The sequence below is a fragment of the Lepus europaeus genome, chromosome 22, assembly GCF_033115175.1.
Source record: "Lepus europaeus isolate LE1 chromosome 22, mLepTim1.pri, whole genome shotgun sequence".
Classification (NCBI taxonomy): domain Eukaryota; kingdom Metazoa; phylum Chordata; class Mammalia; order Lagomorpha; family Leporidae; genus Lepus; species Lepus europaeus.
The window spans coordinates 43,075,886-43,092,188 of record NC_084848.1 but is presented as its reverse complement, the minus strand read 5'-3'; positions in this window follow the sequence as shown (position 1 = coordinate 43,092,188).

Below are 16,303 nucleotides of genomic sequence, written 5' to 3'. Positions count from 1 at the left end.
TGTTGGTAATATTTGAGGTTAAAACATAATAATGGTGTGTAACATTCAATAAGGAATTGAGGAGGACAGCATTTAAGCTGAGGAATCAAGGCATTTATAAAACTTAGTGATGGGAACAAAAGTGTGGGTGTGTAATCAAAGGATAAAAGTTGATATTTTTTGCTTGTTGGATACTAAGGTTAGTGGTGCATTAATCCTGTAATGATAGAGTGGGCTGCAATTTTGTGTTTTGCCAAATTAAAAAAAAATTGGTGGAAAGTGGGGGATTGAGGGAGGGAGAGAAAAAGAGAGGATAATATGCTTCGCCTCTTAGAAATGTACGCTAATAAGCATGAAATCTGTTTGCCTTACATTAATAAAAATTAATCTTTTAAAAAGTAGGTTGACTTGGAAGATGAAGGAAACAGTGAAACATGGTGAGTGTAAGTGATAACAATGCACTGTATTCTCCAAAATTGTTGAGGAAATAGCTTTTTTAATGATTTATTTATTTATTTATTTGCAAGTCATATTTACACAGAGAAAAGAGAGGCAGAGAGAGAGAAGAGAGAGGGAGGGAGAGAGAGAGAGAGATGTCTTTTATCTGATGGTTCACTCCCCAGCTGGCAGCAATGGCTGGAGCTACCCGGATCCGAAGCCAAGGGGACTTGGGCCATCTTCTACTGCTTTCCTAGGCCATAGCAGAGAGCTGGATTGGAAGTGGAGCAGCCAGATCTCGAACTGGCACCCATATGGGATGCCAGCGCTCCAGGCAGGGCATTAACCCACTGTGTCACAGCGCCGGCCCGAGAAAATAGATTTAAGAACTTCTGACTCAACACATATTCAAGTTGATATGTATCTTTATTCACATTGTTTAGCCATGCCACAATGCATACATATTTCAATATAGTATGCACAATGACTTCAAAATTTCTTGTATAATGATACTAAACATTACTCTTATTCAGAAAAAAAAAACTTGAAGTCCATATATAGAGTTTCATATTAGAAATTTTCAATAAGTTTCCAAAGACTCTTTTTATGCATGGATTTCAAATTTGCTTACCCCAAAGTAAACTGACTTTTAAATTCCATTTTTCTAAAATTGTTTAAAATGCCATTTTGCATAATAAATATCTTTATAATATTTTCATTTTATTTTTTTAACTAATACTTTCTTATTTTTTCAAATGCTTTAAACCAGAAACTGTTGGTAGGTTTTCAGCATGGAGATCTTTTTGTCTCTGGTGTTTTACAGACATCACTGGATAGTAGTGGGATAAGAATAAATGAATTAGTCTCCATTTAGGAGGCTAATCTTGTTGGATGCACCATCATTGACTTACCTAGTCCTTTTCTGATGCTGTTTTGAATGTTGCTTCCAATTGTTTCCTACTTGCTGATTGATTGCTATTACAAGCAACACTGTGAGGAATATCCTGTGCAGATGTCTTTGTGGTCTCTTCCTTTTATATCCTTAAAATAAACATTCTATTCTATTTTTTCCTTTTTAAAAATGTAATTAAGTTATACAAGTTTCATGTATTTCATTTATACAGATTTAGAAACAGTGATACTTCCCTTCCTAAGCTCCCTTACACCCATGCACCAACCGTTCTTGCTCCTCCTTCTCCCTTTCCCACTCTTTAATTTTGACAAAGTTCTACATTCATCAGAGGCAGCTGAAGGGGAGGGGTCCTTCAGCTTACACTAAAGAGGACTCCAGTTTTAGAAATTTTGGTATTTTGATACTCCTGGGGCCCTAAAATTGAATTTTATTTCACAAATATAGATATGGAAGGAATAGGACCTAGTACTTACAGTCCCGTAGGTTCATCAGAGGAGACTCACTCAATTAGATCCCTTAATTGTTCATGTCACTCCCATTTTCAAGATTAAGGTCTCTCAAAAGTTTCCCAAACAATTATAGCCTCTGTTCAAAAGCTCAGTCTCTTCTGTTCCTTTGGACAAGTAATTGAAAATAAAAGTTTTTAAAAAGATAAGCTTGTTTTTATGCAAAATAAATTGAAGTCCATTGACTATTTATTATATGCACTTTCCATAAACTTTTTGATATTCACTGTATCCAATTTTTGGGCATTTTTAAAATGAAAATTATGTCTACTGCTCAGTAATGTCATTTTATTTTATAAATTAAATAGTCCTAGCTATATGAATGAAAATTAGTAATGTAAGATAATTGCTTAAATCAATGCTATTAAATTTTAAAGCATACACTATGAAATGAGTGAAGTATATCATGTAGTATTTGTCACCATGTCTTTCTTGCTTTGGCATATCTCTCATATGAGAAGGAGCCTCATATTCATCCATACTGTTGTGAATGATAAACGTATCCTCCATTTTCATTGAATAATTGTCCATTGTGTGTATGTACTACATTTTCTTTTTCCATTCTTCCTTTGGGAGACAATTGGTTTTTATTTCCACTTCTTGAATGTAATGAAAGTCTGCCAATTTAATTTTCTTTAGATATATATACTCAGGAGTGGGCACTGCTAGACCATATGATCTTTCTCCTGCAGGGGTATTTTGGGATATAAAAGAGAAAAAAGAAATTATAAGTTGTAAAGCATCTAAGTCATAAAATGTGAATATACCAGCTGATGTTTATATGGAGAGGTAATCCATAAAAATCTCAAAATAAATATAACAGATAAAACACTTTATTAGAAAGATCAATTATATATATATGTATATATAATTCATATTATATTAATCACTAATTACCAACACAAATAGAATATAATATTAACAATAGACAGACTAGGAAAAATGTGCAAGAGAATGGAAAATTGTGGGATATCTTTAATCATTCTTTAAATTAATATTTAAAAAACACAGACAACTCAACATAAAAAGTATACATATATGATGATTAATAAAGGCTCTGAATCCAATAAACAACCATTGCATTGTAAGGCACCTAAAGGAGGTTTCTACACTTCCAAGTAGGATCCTCTCGGGAGGATGGAATGAGAGACGGGAGGAAGCCCAGCAGTTCGCAGGACCAAGAAGGAGAAAATCCCTCCCATTGCTGGGATGCTGGAGCCAGGGAAGACACAGTTTGGGAAATGAACCCAAGACTCTCTCTTATTTTTCCCATCCTGCACGACCCAAATTCATCACGCGTCAATGCTATGAAGGATGCTGATTGGCTTCGCCCTCAATGCAAGCTGTCCAATGAGATGCAGAGGCGTCAACACTACGTAATCAAGAGGGATCTTGACGCCATTAGTAGTCTTCCAGTTCTGCAGTGGATTGGGGTTCTAGGAGTGGGCTCCACCTCTGGGAAACTCCAAAGGTAGCCAGCGTATACTGTTCTCTGCTGTTCTCTGACCTTTTTCCATTGATGGACACACTCACTTTGGACACTGAGAAATGGTGAATGTGTGGGGCTGGGCTTGAGGAGAAAGGAAGGTGAAGATTATGGAAATTGTTGCAAAAGGCTGGCAGGATGCCGGCTTCACAGAGGTCATCTCTGTAGTCCATAGGCCCCATCTCGCTGCTGGCATGAAAATTCTCTAGGCTCCCATGTTCTGCAATGTGGGAACTCCAGGTGTGCTGTGCCTTCCCTGATCACAGTCCAGGGGTATCTCTGGGCAGCTGCTGGCGGCAGCCCCTTGCCCTCCCAATTTATGCTGTGAGGATGTGATGGTCAATTTGTAGAATATGGGCTGTGTGGAGGGTTCGGGCAGCGAGGAGGCGAGGAGCTGTCATTTAAGGGGTCTTCATTTCCTCTTTTTCCCCAGGTGTGACTTGAATCCCCATATTTTCTGAATATGTCAAAACCAGGGTCTTAGTTCACAGACCCTGAACTCTCCGCATAGCTCTTTCTTGGGTTCTGACTCATTTTCTGAGGTAATAACAGTGTCATTGACCAGGTGGGTTAAAAACAAAGCAGTTTTATTTCTCTCAGGGTTTTGTTCCTGGTTTTAGGGGGGCAGGAAAACACTGTAATTTGGTACTTGGATGTCATCTTAGCCCTTACACGGTCCCTCGACAGGCTGCCATCTGTCTCTGAAAGTTCAAAATAGAAATTTTAGCTATTTATGGGTATTTTAGAAACTGTTTCTGTTCCATGATAACCTTCCCAAACCCAAAGATACAAGCCTAGATTTTAAGTTATATTTAATTTAAATTTTAAATTTAATTTAAATTTTGATATAGGGTGATTTTTCAAGGTTATTGGGATATAATCAACAGATCTGCAGCCTGATGATTTGATATATGGACTTCTAAAAGTTTATCTAAAATTCACTTTAGCTTTTAATCCAGTTTTTCAAAAAGTTTTGGAGTCCCCTTGTATATATATATATATATATATATATATATATGTACATATATATATGTATACACACACACACATATATATATTATGAAATTAGGTCAAAGTAACATATCCATCATTTTACACAGTTTTTAAAAAAATACTTAATTCTTAAAAATGTGTGACTATTGAATAGTATATTCATATCATTTTTATTCTGTATATTAGGTCTCAAGGAGTTGATTTATCTTCTAACTACAAATGTGCATTAGTCAACTAATATCTTCCCATTTACTTCACTATCTTCCCCTAGAATCCACCATTCTGTTCTGTGACTAAGTTTTCCTTTCTTCAATTATATAAAAAAGGGAGATTGTGTGGTCTTTATCATTCTCTGCCATATTTCAAACAGCCTAATGTCCACATACATACTTTTGGATCCATGTTGTGATAAAATGCTAGAATCTCTCTTTTAATGTTGAATGTGATTCCATTTTGTGTGTGTGTATGTGTGTGTGTAGGGGGGTTAATGTTTTTCTTTATCTGCTGATCATGTTATTTCCATATTTTGTGAATAATGCTCACTTAACATGGATTTGCACGTGTGTCTTTGAGACATGATTTATTTCCTTTAGATCTAGTAGTGGGATTGCTTTGTCATGTGTTCCATTTTTAATTTTGTTTGGTGCTCCTCCATTTTATTTTTCATAGTAGATATACCAATTTACCTTCCCTCAATTTATGTGTGAAAGTCAGCACCATTATTCTTTTTCCAGACAATAATCACAACTAATTATTGAAGCACCTGTTTTTGCTAAGTATTTTTGGAAAAACAATGATGGTAGACATGTTTAGTGCTTCTATTAAATAAAATGCTTGAAGTTAAGTTTGTACTGTTTATATTTTAATGTAATGTTTTAATGTATTTTTATGTACTGTTATATTTTAAGGTTGTAACTGGTAAATACTTTTAAAATGATCACTGATATTGAGGTTCTTGCTCATTGCAAGAATGCTGTTGTGAGAGCCTTGTCTAAGAAAAATTATATTGGGCAATTGGGTGCAAATCGCCACGGTGGCCCATTATCTGTCTCTCACTCACAAATAAGCGCTGGTTAGTGAAAGAAACAATGAGAGAAGCATCAAGAGATTCTCTCCAAAATCACTGTATTGGATTTCAAGAATTTGGTGTATTTTTTTCTAGATAGGATGTATTATAATACAAATTTGGATTATATCACAAATGTATTCTTCTATTTAGCCAGTGAACACAAGTTGGGAGTAGTAATGATAGAAGGAAAGCTGCAAGCAAACACTATTTTTTAAGACTTATGAATTTCTTTGAAAGGCAAGTTAGAGAAAAGGGGGGACAAAGACACAGAGCAGTGGGGAGGGAGAAGGGTAGAGGAGAGGGGGTGATGAGAGAGTGGAGAAGGAAGGGGGAGAGGGGAGAGGGAAGGGGGACAGAGAAAGGGGAGGGAGGCAGGGGAAGAGGGAAAGTATAGGGAAGGGGGCAGCAGGTGGGGGGAAGAGAGTAGGGGAAATGAGAAAGGGGAGACAGGAGGGGGAGAAGAATGGAGGAAGGGGAGAGGAGAGAGGGAAAATATCTTCCATTCACTGCTTCGCTTACCCAAATGGCTGAACCAACCATGGCTGGTCCATGCTGAAGTCAGGAGTCTGGAGCTCATCAAGGTCTCCACGTGGGTGCAGGGGTCTAATCACTTGAGCTGTCATCTGCTGCTTTCCCAGGCATATTAGCAAGGAGCTGGATCAGAAGTGAAGCGGCTGGAAACAAACCAGTGCCCATATGGGATGATGGCGTTATAGGTGGCAGCTTAACCCACATTTTTAAAGGTTGAATTGTATTCCAGTATGAACATATACCAAACAATTTGGGTCATTCATCTTTTGATGAACTCTTGTTGTGATTCTGTATCATGGCTGTTGTTGATAATGTGGAAATGAACACAGCAGGGAAGATGTTTCTTCAGAATACTGATTCAATTCTTTGAATACATACCCAAGAGTGAGACTGGTGGGTCAAATTATAATAATCATTCTGTTTCTGTTTTGAAGCCTTTGCAAAATAACCACTGCTAATGGCAAATCACATGTTTCCTTTCTCTTCAAAAACACTAAGTTCATTCACTCAATTAGATTGGCTATTACCAGAAAAAGAGATAACAAGCAATGGTGAGTATGTGCCTAAAAGAGAACCCTGCGCACAGTTGGTGGGAATATAAGTAAGTACAGCACGTTGGAAGAGTATGGTGGTTCCATAAAATTAAGCATAAAATATTTTATATGCCAGTAGTATCTTTAATAAAGTGACTTGAAAAAGAAAGTATTATGCTAAGTGAAGGAGTTGAGTTGAATAAATGTGAAATATTCAGTCAGAAAATTCATAGAGACACATGAAGCTTAGTGGTTATTACTGGAATTGAGACTTAGGAGTGATACATGAAGTGCCTGGAGGTTCTTATTAAGGTGCTGAACCTAGATTAACAGGTTAGCTTTTAACCTAGATTAGTGATGGTTGGACAAATATATAAATATACTCAAATTACAGAATACTAGAGTTTATTTGAATTAGATTTTAATAATTTATTGAATTTAGAAAGTTTGTGCAATGAATTATATAGTACAATATTATGTCAGAGAAAAATGGATATAAACACATACTATACAATTCTTCAGATAACATGTTAGATATTCTTTTTCTTTTAAAGATTTTATTTATTTATTTGAGAGGCAGAGATATAGACAGAAGGAGAGACTGATAGAAAGGTCTTCAATTGGCTGGTTCACTCCCAAAATGGCCACAAGGGCCAGAGCTGGGCCAATCTGAAGCCAAGGGCTGGAACTTCTTCCATGTCTCCCATGCAGATGCAGGGGCCCAAGCACTTGGACCATCATTTATTGCTTTTCCAGGCCATGAGCAGAGATCTGGATCAGAAAAACAAGCATTGAGGACCTGACAAGTCCCTATATAGGATGCCAGCATTGCAGGCAGAGGCTTATCCTACTACTCCACAGCACCACCCCTCTAGATATTCTAAGATACAAGCAAATACAAATAAAAAAGAATAAAGATACACTATCACATAGCAACCATAAGTGACGCGGAGTAGGTATGTTCCTATCAGATAAAATGACTTTATAAGTGCCAGGTAGATATCTGGCCTACCAGTTAAGATGGTGTTTATGACATCCCATATTGGAAAGTCTAGGTTTGATATCCTGCTCTGGCCCCTGACTCCAGCTTCCTGTTAATGCAGACCCTGATAGGCAGCAGACATGGCTTATGTAATGGGATCCTGCTTGGTTTCAGCCTGGATTGTGTTCCTGGCTTCAGTTTTTCATATATTGGGGAGTGAACCAGGAAGTAGAATTGCTTGCTCTCTCAGAAATACACACGTATACATAAATATACACATATTTTAACCAAATAACCCAGTATGTCACAGTGTTGGACCCTCACATGTGGTTTGAAATTTTAACAATCCTATTTGCAGAGGATACCAGACACATAATACTTCTCCCAACTTACACATACTGCCTGAGTGAGCTGAAGCAACTACAGTGATCTCTACATCCAAGATACACTGCTTCCAATCTAGTTCTTTGCTTATGTGCTGGGTAAAGCAGTCAGAGATTGGCCAAGTATCTGTGCCCTTGCCACCCACATTAGAGACCTGGATGGATTTCCAGGCTCCCATCTTCAGCCTGACTTGGCCTAGTCATTTAAAACCATTTGAGGAGTGAATGAGACAATAAGAAAAGACTTTGTCTTTCCCTCTTTCTCTGTCACCCTGACTTTCAAATCAATTAAATCTTAAAAGAATAAAGGTCAAAACAAATCAAAACCATGGATATTTTTGTGTGCTTATGTGCAGAACTGTGTGGATGAAGTTCACTCCAGACTTTTTAGATTGCTTTTCATGTTCTGTGGGGCAGTGCAAGAAAAATCTGTAGGTAGTGCCCTTCTATTTTGGAGGTATCTGTCCTTCAACAGCCTGGGTGATGCTTGCACGAGCTCCTCTAGGCCTTAGTGTATAAGTTGTTTTGTGCTTCTTTCCTTGTGTTTTTTTCTCCATTGTGTTTTTCCCCTTATGTAGATTATTTCCAACTTCTTCATCCCACGTAATTGGTAAGTTTTAATGTACCTAAGAGTTTTCAAATATTTAAATGAAACATTTTAACTGGCCAGAAGTTTCCTAATTTTTATGCTTTTATTCATAAAATAGAAAAAATATCATTGTTTATGTAAGTCTTGGAGTGAGAAACAAACTTCATTTTGAAATTGTTTTTAGAACTCTAATATAAATAATTATAAATAATCAAGGGAACCAATAATTTATTCTTAGACAAATAAATGACTAACCAAATAAACTTCATATTTTCAGCTTTTCATGATAAATATTTGAAAACTTATGTTTTCATTGGAGTGAAAGGTTAATTATCTTAATGTAAATTTAGAAGGAAAAATATTATCAATAGCAAATTTATTTTAATTTGAATTTTTGTGTTAAGAACAGCAAGCTTAATTATTTTAAGACAAAATAAAAGTTTCCAACGTTTATGTATCTTTATATTATTCATTAATTAAACTTTGCTTCAACTCTACTCTCAGAAACATACTAGTCTTAAAAATTTAGGCATTATTGGCCAGCGCCCTGGCTCAACAGACTAATCCTCTGCCTAGTGGCGCCAGCACACAGGGTTCTAGTCTGGTCGGGGTGCCGGATTATGTCCCGGTTGCCCCTCTTCCAGGCCAGCTCTCTGCTATGGCCTGGGAGTGCAGTGGAGGATGGCCCAAGTGCTTGGGCCCTGCACCCCATGGGAGACCAGGATAAGCACCTGGCTCCTGCCTTCGGAACAGCGTGGTGCGCCGGCTGCAGCACACTGGCCGCGGTGGTTATTGGAGGGTGAACCAATGGCAAAGGAAGACCTTTCTCTCTCTCTCTCTCTCACTGTCCACTCCTCCTGTCAAAAATAAAAATTTAAAAAAAATAGACATTATTTGAATTTTATGCATTAACTTATAATTTTAATCATTTTATTACAAAATTATTTTAACATTTCGTTACTTTAATGTGCCAATTAATTATAAATAGATTTTTAAAAATCCAGCTTTGTCATCCGTGAATTAAAAACAGTTACTATATGAGGTAGTTCACTCATCTCATAGTGTATGCTTTAAAACTTAATGGCATTTATTAAAGCAATTATTTTAATTACTAATTTCTATTCATATCACTAAAAACAGTTAATTGGTATACTAGAATGACATATCACTGAACATTTTAAAAATGCCCAACATTTGGATACAATGAACATATAAAAGTTTATGGAAAGTGCATATAATTAATAAACTGTCAATGGACTTCAAATTTATTTTGCATAAAATTAAACTTATCTTTTTATAGAGTTTTATTTTAAAATACTTGTCCAAAGGAACTGAAATGACTGAGCCTTTGAACAGATGCTATAATTCTTTGGGAAACTTTTGAGCGACTGCATTGATTTTGAAAATGGGGGAGACTTGAACAATTAGGGGGTCAAGCTGAAAGAATCTTCTGGGATGAACCTACAGGACTGTAGGTCCTAGACCTTATTCCTCTCCATAACTATATTTGTGAAATAAAAATCATTTTTAGTGTTCCAGGAGTAGCAAAGTAACACATTTCTAACACTAGAGTCCTCATTATTGTAAGGTGAAGGATGCCTTCCTGCAGCTGCCTCTGCTGAAGGTAGATCTTCGTTAAAATTAAGATTGGGAATGGGAGAGGGAGGAGAAAGAATGGTTGGTGCATGGGTGTGAGGGAGTTTAGGAAGGGAAGTAACACTATCTTCTTAAATCTGTATATATAAAATACATGAACTTGTATAACTTAATTACACTTTTAAAAAGGAAAAAGAAAAATGTTTATTTTAAGGAAATTAAAGGACGAGACCACATGATATCCCTCACAGTATTGGTTGTAACAGCAATCAATCAGCAAGTAGGAAAAAAATTGGAGGGCAACATTCAGAACACCATCAGAAAAGGATTAAGAAAGACAGTAATGGTGCATCCAAGAAGATCAGTCTCCTAAATGGATGTTACCATTTATTCTTATCCCTCTACTATCCAGTCTCAACAAGAAAAGTGATCTCTCTAAAACACCAGAGACAAAAGATCTCCATGCTTAAAACCTACCAACAGTTTCTCATTTTATTTTTAATTCATTTGAAAATATAAGAAAGCATTAGTTAAAAATTAAAATGCAAATAGTCAAAAATAATTTATTATGCAAAATGGATATTTTTAAAAAATTTGAGAAGAATAGAATTCAAAGGTCAGTTCACTTTGAATGCAAGTAAATTTGAAATTCATGCATAAAAGCAGTCTTTGGAAACTTACTGAAAATTTCTAATAGAAAGCTCTATATATGGACTTCAAGATTTTTCTGAATATAAGTAATGTTTAGTGATATTATAAAAGAAATTTTGAACTGTCATTGTACATACTGTTTTGAAATATGTATGCATTATGGAATGGCTAAACAATGTGGATTAGGAGTCGGTGTTGTGGCGCCAGTGAGTTAATACCCTAGCCTGAAGTGCTGGCATCCCTTATGGGCGCCAGTTCTTGTCCCGGCTTCTCCTCTTCCTATCCAGCTCTCTGCTATGGCCTGGGAAAGCAGTAGAAGATGGCCCAAGTCTTTGGCCCCTGCATTCACCTTGGGGACCTGGAAGAGGCTCCTGGCTCCTGGCTTCAGATCGGCTCAGCTCTGGCCATTGTGGCCATCTGGGGAGTGAACCAGCAGATGGAAGATCTCTCTCTCTGGCGGCGGAGCCAAGATGGCGGAAGAGTGAGGACGCACACAACAGTTTGGGAAAAGAAACTTTAACAAGGGTGGAGTTACAGTACCCTTAAGAAGAGACTCAGAGGAAAAAACTGCAGAGGAAACTCTTCCGGATCTAGTGGATGTGACACGGAGGACCGACGAGGAGCGTAAGGTGGCCCACTGCCACGCCGCGCCGCGTCACGCCGAGCCCTGCCAAGCCCTGCCGAGCCCTGCTGAGCCGCCCTGAGCCGCACCTAGCAGCGCCCAGCTGCGCTGTGCCGACCCGACCCGACCCGCACTGAGCCGCGCCACGGACACGGGGGCCACTAGAGTTGGGAAAACAGCGAACCCAGCTACAGAAGCCCACCCACAGAATTTGAGCCCCGGCGCTGGAAGCACAGGTAACCCGAGACATTGGCCGCGAAGGTTAGACCGTGGTCCGAGCTCACGCGGTGGGGAGGGGGAACTACACCAGGCTGACAGGAAGAAAAAAAACAAGGGGGGAACAAGCTGGGACACTAGCCTCTCTGCACTCTCTTACAAACCCCAGAAAGACAAAGAGCAGGGACCACTTTACATAAGAAAAACAAACTCTTTAGCCTAGGCAACACTGAAGAACCAAACAGCTCTTTGGCCACACCTCCAAGATGCCAAACAAATGTAGAAACCAAAGTAACAAGAGCAAGGAAGTCACTCTCATGCCCCCAAATGAAAAAGGCACCCCAATCCAAGATTATGAAGATGATGAGATAGAAGAAATGCAAGAAGCAGATTATATATAATTGAACTGTATTCTCCAAAATTGTTGGGAAAATAGATTTAAGGACTTCTGAATCAAAAAATGCAAGATGATAAGTATCTTAATCTACAGTTTTTCTCAAGATTTATTATTTTATTTATTTGAAAAGCAGAGTTACAGAGAGATGTAGAGACACAGAGAGAGAGAGATCTTTTTTTTTAACTTTTATTTAATGAATATAAATTTCCAAAGTACAGCTTATGGGTTACAATGGCTTCCCCTCTCCCATAACTTCCCTCCTACCCGCAACCCTCACCCCTCCCGCTCCCTTTCCCCTTCCATTCACATCATGATTCATTTTCAATTCTATTTATATACAGAAGATCAGTTTAGTACATATTAGGTAAAGATTTCAACAGTTTGCCCATATAGCAACACATAGTGAAAAAACTACCATTGGAGTACTAATTATAGCATTAAATAACAATGTGCAGCACATTAAAGACAGAGATACTACATAATATTTTTTTAAAAAATTAATTAATTTTCTATGCCATTTCCAATTTAACACCAGGTTGTTTTTTTCATTTCCAATTCTCTTTATATACAGAAATCAATTCAGTATATAATTAGTGAAGACCTCATCAGTTTGTACCCACACAGAAACACAAAGTATAAAAATACTGTTTCAGTACTAGTTATAGCATCACTTCACATTAGACAACACATTAAGGACAGATCCCACATGGTGTGTAAGTACGCAGTGAATCCTGTTGCTGACTTAACAATTTGACACTCCTGTTCATGGCGTCAGTAATCTCCCTAGGCTCTAGTCATGAGTTGCCAGGGCTATGGAAGCCTTTAGAGTTCGCTGACTTTGATCTTATTCCAATAGGGTCATAGTCAAAGTGGAAGTTCTCTCCTCCCTTCAGAGAAAGGTACCTCCTTCTTTGATGGCCCCGTTCTTTCCACTGGGATCTCACTCACAGAGATCTTTCATTTAGGTCTTTTATTTTCCATGATATCTTGGCTTTCCATGCCTACTATACTATCATGGGCTCTTCAGCCAGGTCCGAATGCCTTGAGAGTTGATTCTGAGGCCAGAGTGTTGCTTAGGACATCTGCCATTCTACAAGTCTGCTGTGTATCCCACTTCCCGTGTTGGATCTTTCTCTCCCTTTTTGATTCTATCAGTTAGTGTTAGCAGACACTTGTCTTGTTTGTGTGATCCCTTTGGCTCTTAGACCTATCAGAGCCATCAATTGTGAACTGAAATTGATCACTTGGACTAGTGAGATGGCATTGGTACATGCCACCTTGATGGGATTGTGTTAGAATCCCCTGGCACATTTCTAACTCCACCATTTGTGGCAAGTCCGAATGAGCATGTTCCAAATTGTTCATCTCCTCCCTCTCTTTTTCCACTCTTAAATTTAACAGGGATCAATTTTCAGTTAAAGTTTAAACACCTAAGAATACTTGTGTGTTAATTACAGAGTTCAACCACTAGTACTAGAATAACAACAACAAAAACAAATACTAAAAAGTATTACATTGTACATCTAAAGTCAGGACACGAGCTGATCAGTTCATTGTTTCTTATAGTGTCCATTTCACTTCAACAGGTTTCCCCTTTGGTACTCAGTTGTCGCCGATCAGGGAAAACAAATATTTGTCTCTTTGGGACTGGCTTAATTCACTCAGCATGATGTTTTCCAGATTGCTCCATCTTGTTGCAAATGACCGGGTTTCGTTGTTTCTTACTGCTGTATAGTACTCTATGGAGTACATGTCCCATAATTTCTTTATCCAGTCTACTGTTGATGGGCATTTGGGTTGGTTCCAGGTCTTAGCTATTGTGAATTGAGCTGCAATAAACATTATTGTGCAGATGGCTTTTTTATTAGCCAAATTAATTTCCTTTGGGTAAATTCCAAGGAGTGGGATGGCTGGCTTGTATGGTAGGGTTATGTTCAGGTTTCTGAGGAATCTCCAGACTGACTTCCAGAGTGGCTTAACCAGTTTGCATTCCCACCAACAGTGGGTTAATGCCCCCTTTTCCCCACATCCTCTCCAGCATCTGTTGTTGGTAGATTTCTGAATGTGAGCCATTCTCACCGGGGTGAGATGGAACCTCATTGTGGTTTTGATTTGCATTTCTCTGATTGCTAGTGATCTTGAACATTTTTTCATGTGTCTGTTGGCCATTTGGATTTCCTCTTTTGAAAAATGTCTATTGAGGTCCTTGGCCCATCTCTTCACTGGGTTGTTTGTTTTGTTGTTGTGCATTTTCTTGATTTCTTTGTGGATTCTGGTTATCAATCCTTTATCTGTAGTATAGTTTGAAATATTTTTTCCCATTCTGTCGGTTGCCTCTTCACTTTCCTGACTGTTTCTTTTGAAGTACAGAAAGTTCTCAATTTGATGCAATCCCAAATGTTAATTTTGGTTTTGACTGCCTGTGCTCCTGGGGTCTTTTCCAAGAAGTCTTTGCCGGTACCTATATCTTGCAGGGTTTCTCCAATGCTCTCTAATAATTTGATGGTTTCGGGTCATAGATTTAAGTCTTTAATCCATGTTGAGTGAATTTTTGTGTAAGGTGATAGGTATGGGTCTTGCTTCAAGCTTTTGCACGTGGAAATCCAATTTTCCCAGCACCATTTATTGAATAGACTGTCCTTATTCCAGGGATTAGATTTGGATCTTTGGTAAAATATAAGTTGGCTGTAGATGTTTGGATTGATTTCTGGTGTTTCTATTCTGTTCCATTGGTCTATCCATCTTTTTCTGTACCAGTACCATGCTGTTTTGATAACAACTGCCCTGTAGTATGTCCTGAAATCTGGTATTGTGATGCCTCCGGCTTTGTTTTTGTTGTACAGGATTGCTTTGGCTATTCGAGGTCTTCTGTGTCTCCATATGAATTTCAGCATAATTTTTTCCAGATCTGAGAAGAATGTCTTTGGTATATTGATTGGTATTGCATTGAATGTATAAATTGCTTTTGGGAGAATAGACATTTTGATGATATTGATTCTTTCAATCCATGAGCATGGAAGATTTCTCCATTTTTTGATATCCTCTTCTATTTCTTTCTGTAAGGTTTTGTAGTTTTCATCGTAGAGATCTTTAACGTCTTTGGTTAAGTTTATTCCAAGGTATTTGAGTGTTTTTGTAGCTATTGTGAATGGGATTGATTTTAGAAGTTCTTCCTCAGCCGTGGCATTGCCTGTGTATACAAAGGCTGTTGATTTTTGTGCGTTGATTTTATATCCTGCTACTTTGCCAAACTCTTCGATGAGTTCCAGCAGTCTCTTAGTAGAGTTCTTTGGGTCCCCTAAATAAAGAATCATATCATCTGCAAAGAGGGATAGTTTGAGTTCGTCCTTCCCGATTTGTATTCCTTTAATTTCTTTTTCTTGCCTAATACCTCTGGCCAAAACTTCCAGAACTATATTGAATAGCAGTGGTGAGAGTGGGCATCCCTGTCTGGTACCAGATCTCAGCGGAAATGCTTCCAACTTTTCCCCATTCAATAGGATGTTGGCCGTGGGTTTTTCATATATTGCTTTGATTGTATTGAGGAATGTTCCTTCCATACCCAGTTTGCTTAGAGTTTTCATCATGAAAGGGTGTTGTATTTTATCAAATGCTTTCTCTGCGTCTATTGAGAGAATCATATGGTTTTTCTTCTGCAGTCTGTTAATGTAGTGTATTACGTTGATTGTTTTGCGAATGTTGATCCATCCCTGCATACCGGGGATAAATCCCACTTGGTCTGGGTGGATGATCTTTCTGATGTGTTGTTGCATTCTATTGGCCAGAATTTTATTGAGGATTTTTGCATCTATGTTCATCAGGGATATTGGTCTGTAATTCTCTTTCAATGTTGCATCTCTTTCTGGCTTAGGAATTAAGGTGATGGTGGCTTCATAGAAAGAATTTGGGAGGATTCCCTCTTTTTCGATTGCTCTGAATAGTTTGAGAAGAATTGGAGTTAGTTCTTCTCTAAATGTCTGGTAGAACTCAGCAGTGAATCCATCTGGCCCTGGGCTTTTCTTTGTTGGGATGGCCTTTATTACTCTTTCAATTTCTGTGTCAGTTATGGGTCTGTTTAGGTTTTCTATGTCTTCCTGGCTCAATTTAGGTAGGTTGTATGTGTCCAAGAATCTGTCCATTTCTGATAGATTTCCCTGTTTGCTGGCATACAAGTCCTTGTAGTAATTTCTGATGATGCTTTTTATTTCTGTGGTGTCTGTTGTTACGTTTGCATTTTCATCTCTGATCCTAATGATTTGGGTCTTTTCTCTTCTTTTTTTAGTATAATATATATATATATATATATATTATATATATAAAACAATTATTTCTTAATTATTTTGAAATTTCAGAAGTAGTTTTAGTGTAAACCTTCAGAAAGTTAACTTTTATTTTTTATTTATTTGAGAGTTAGGTTTA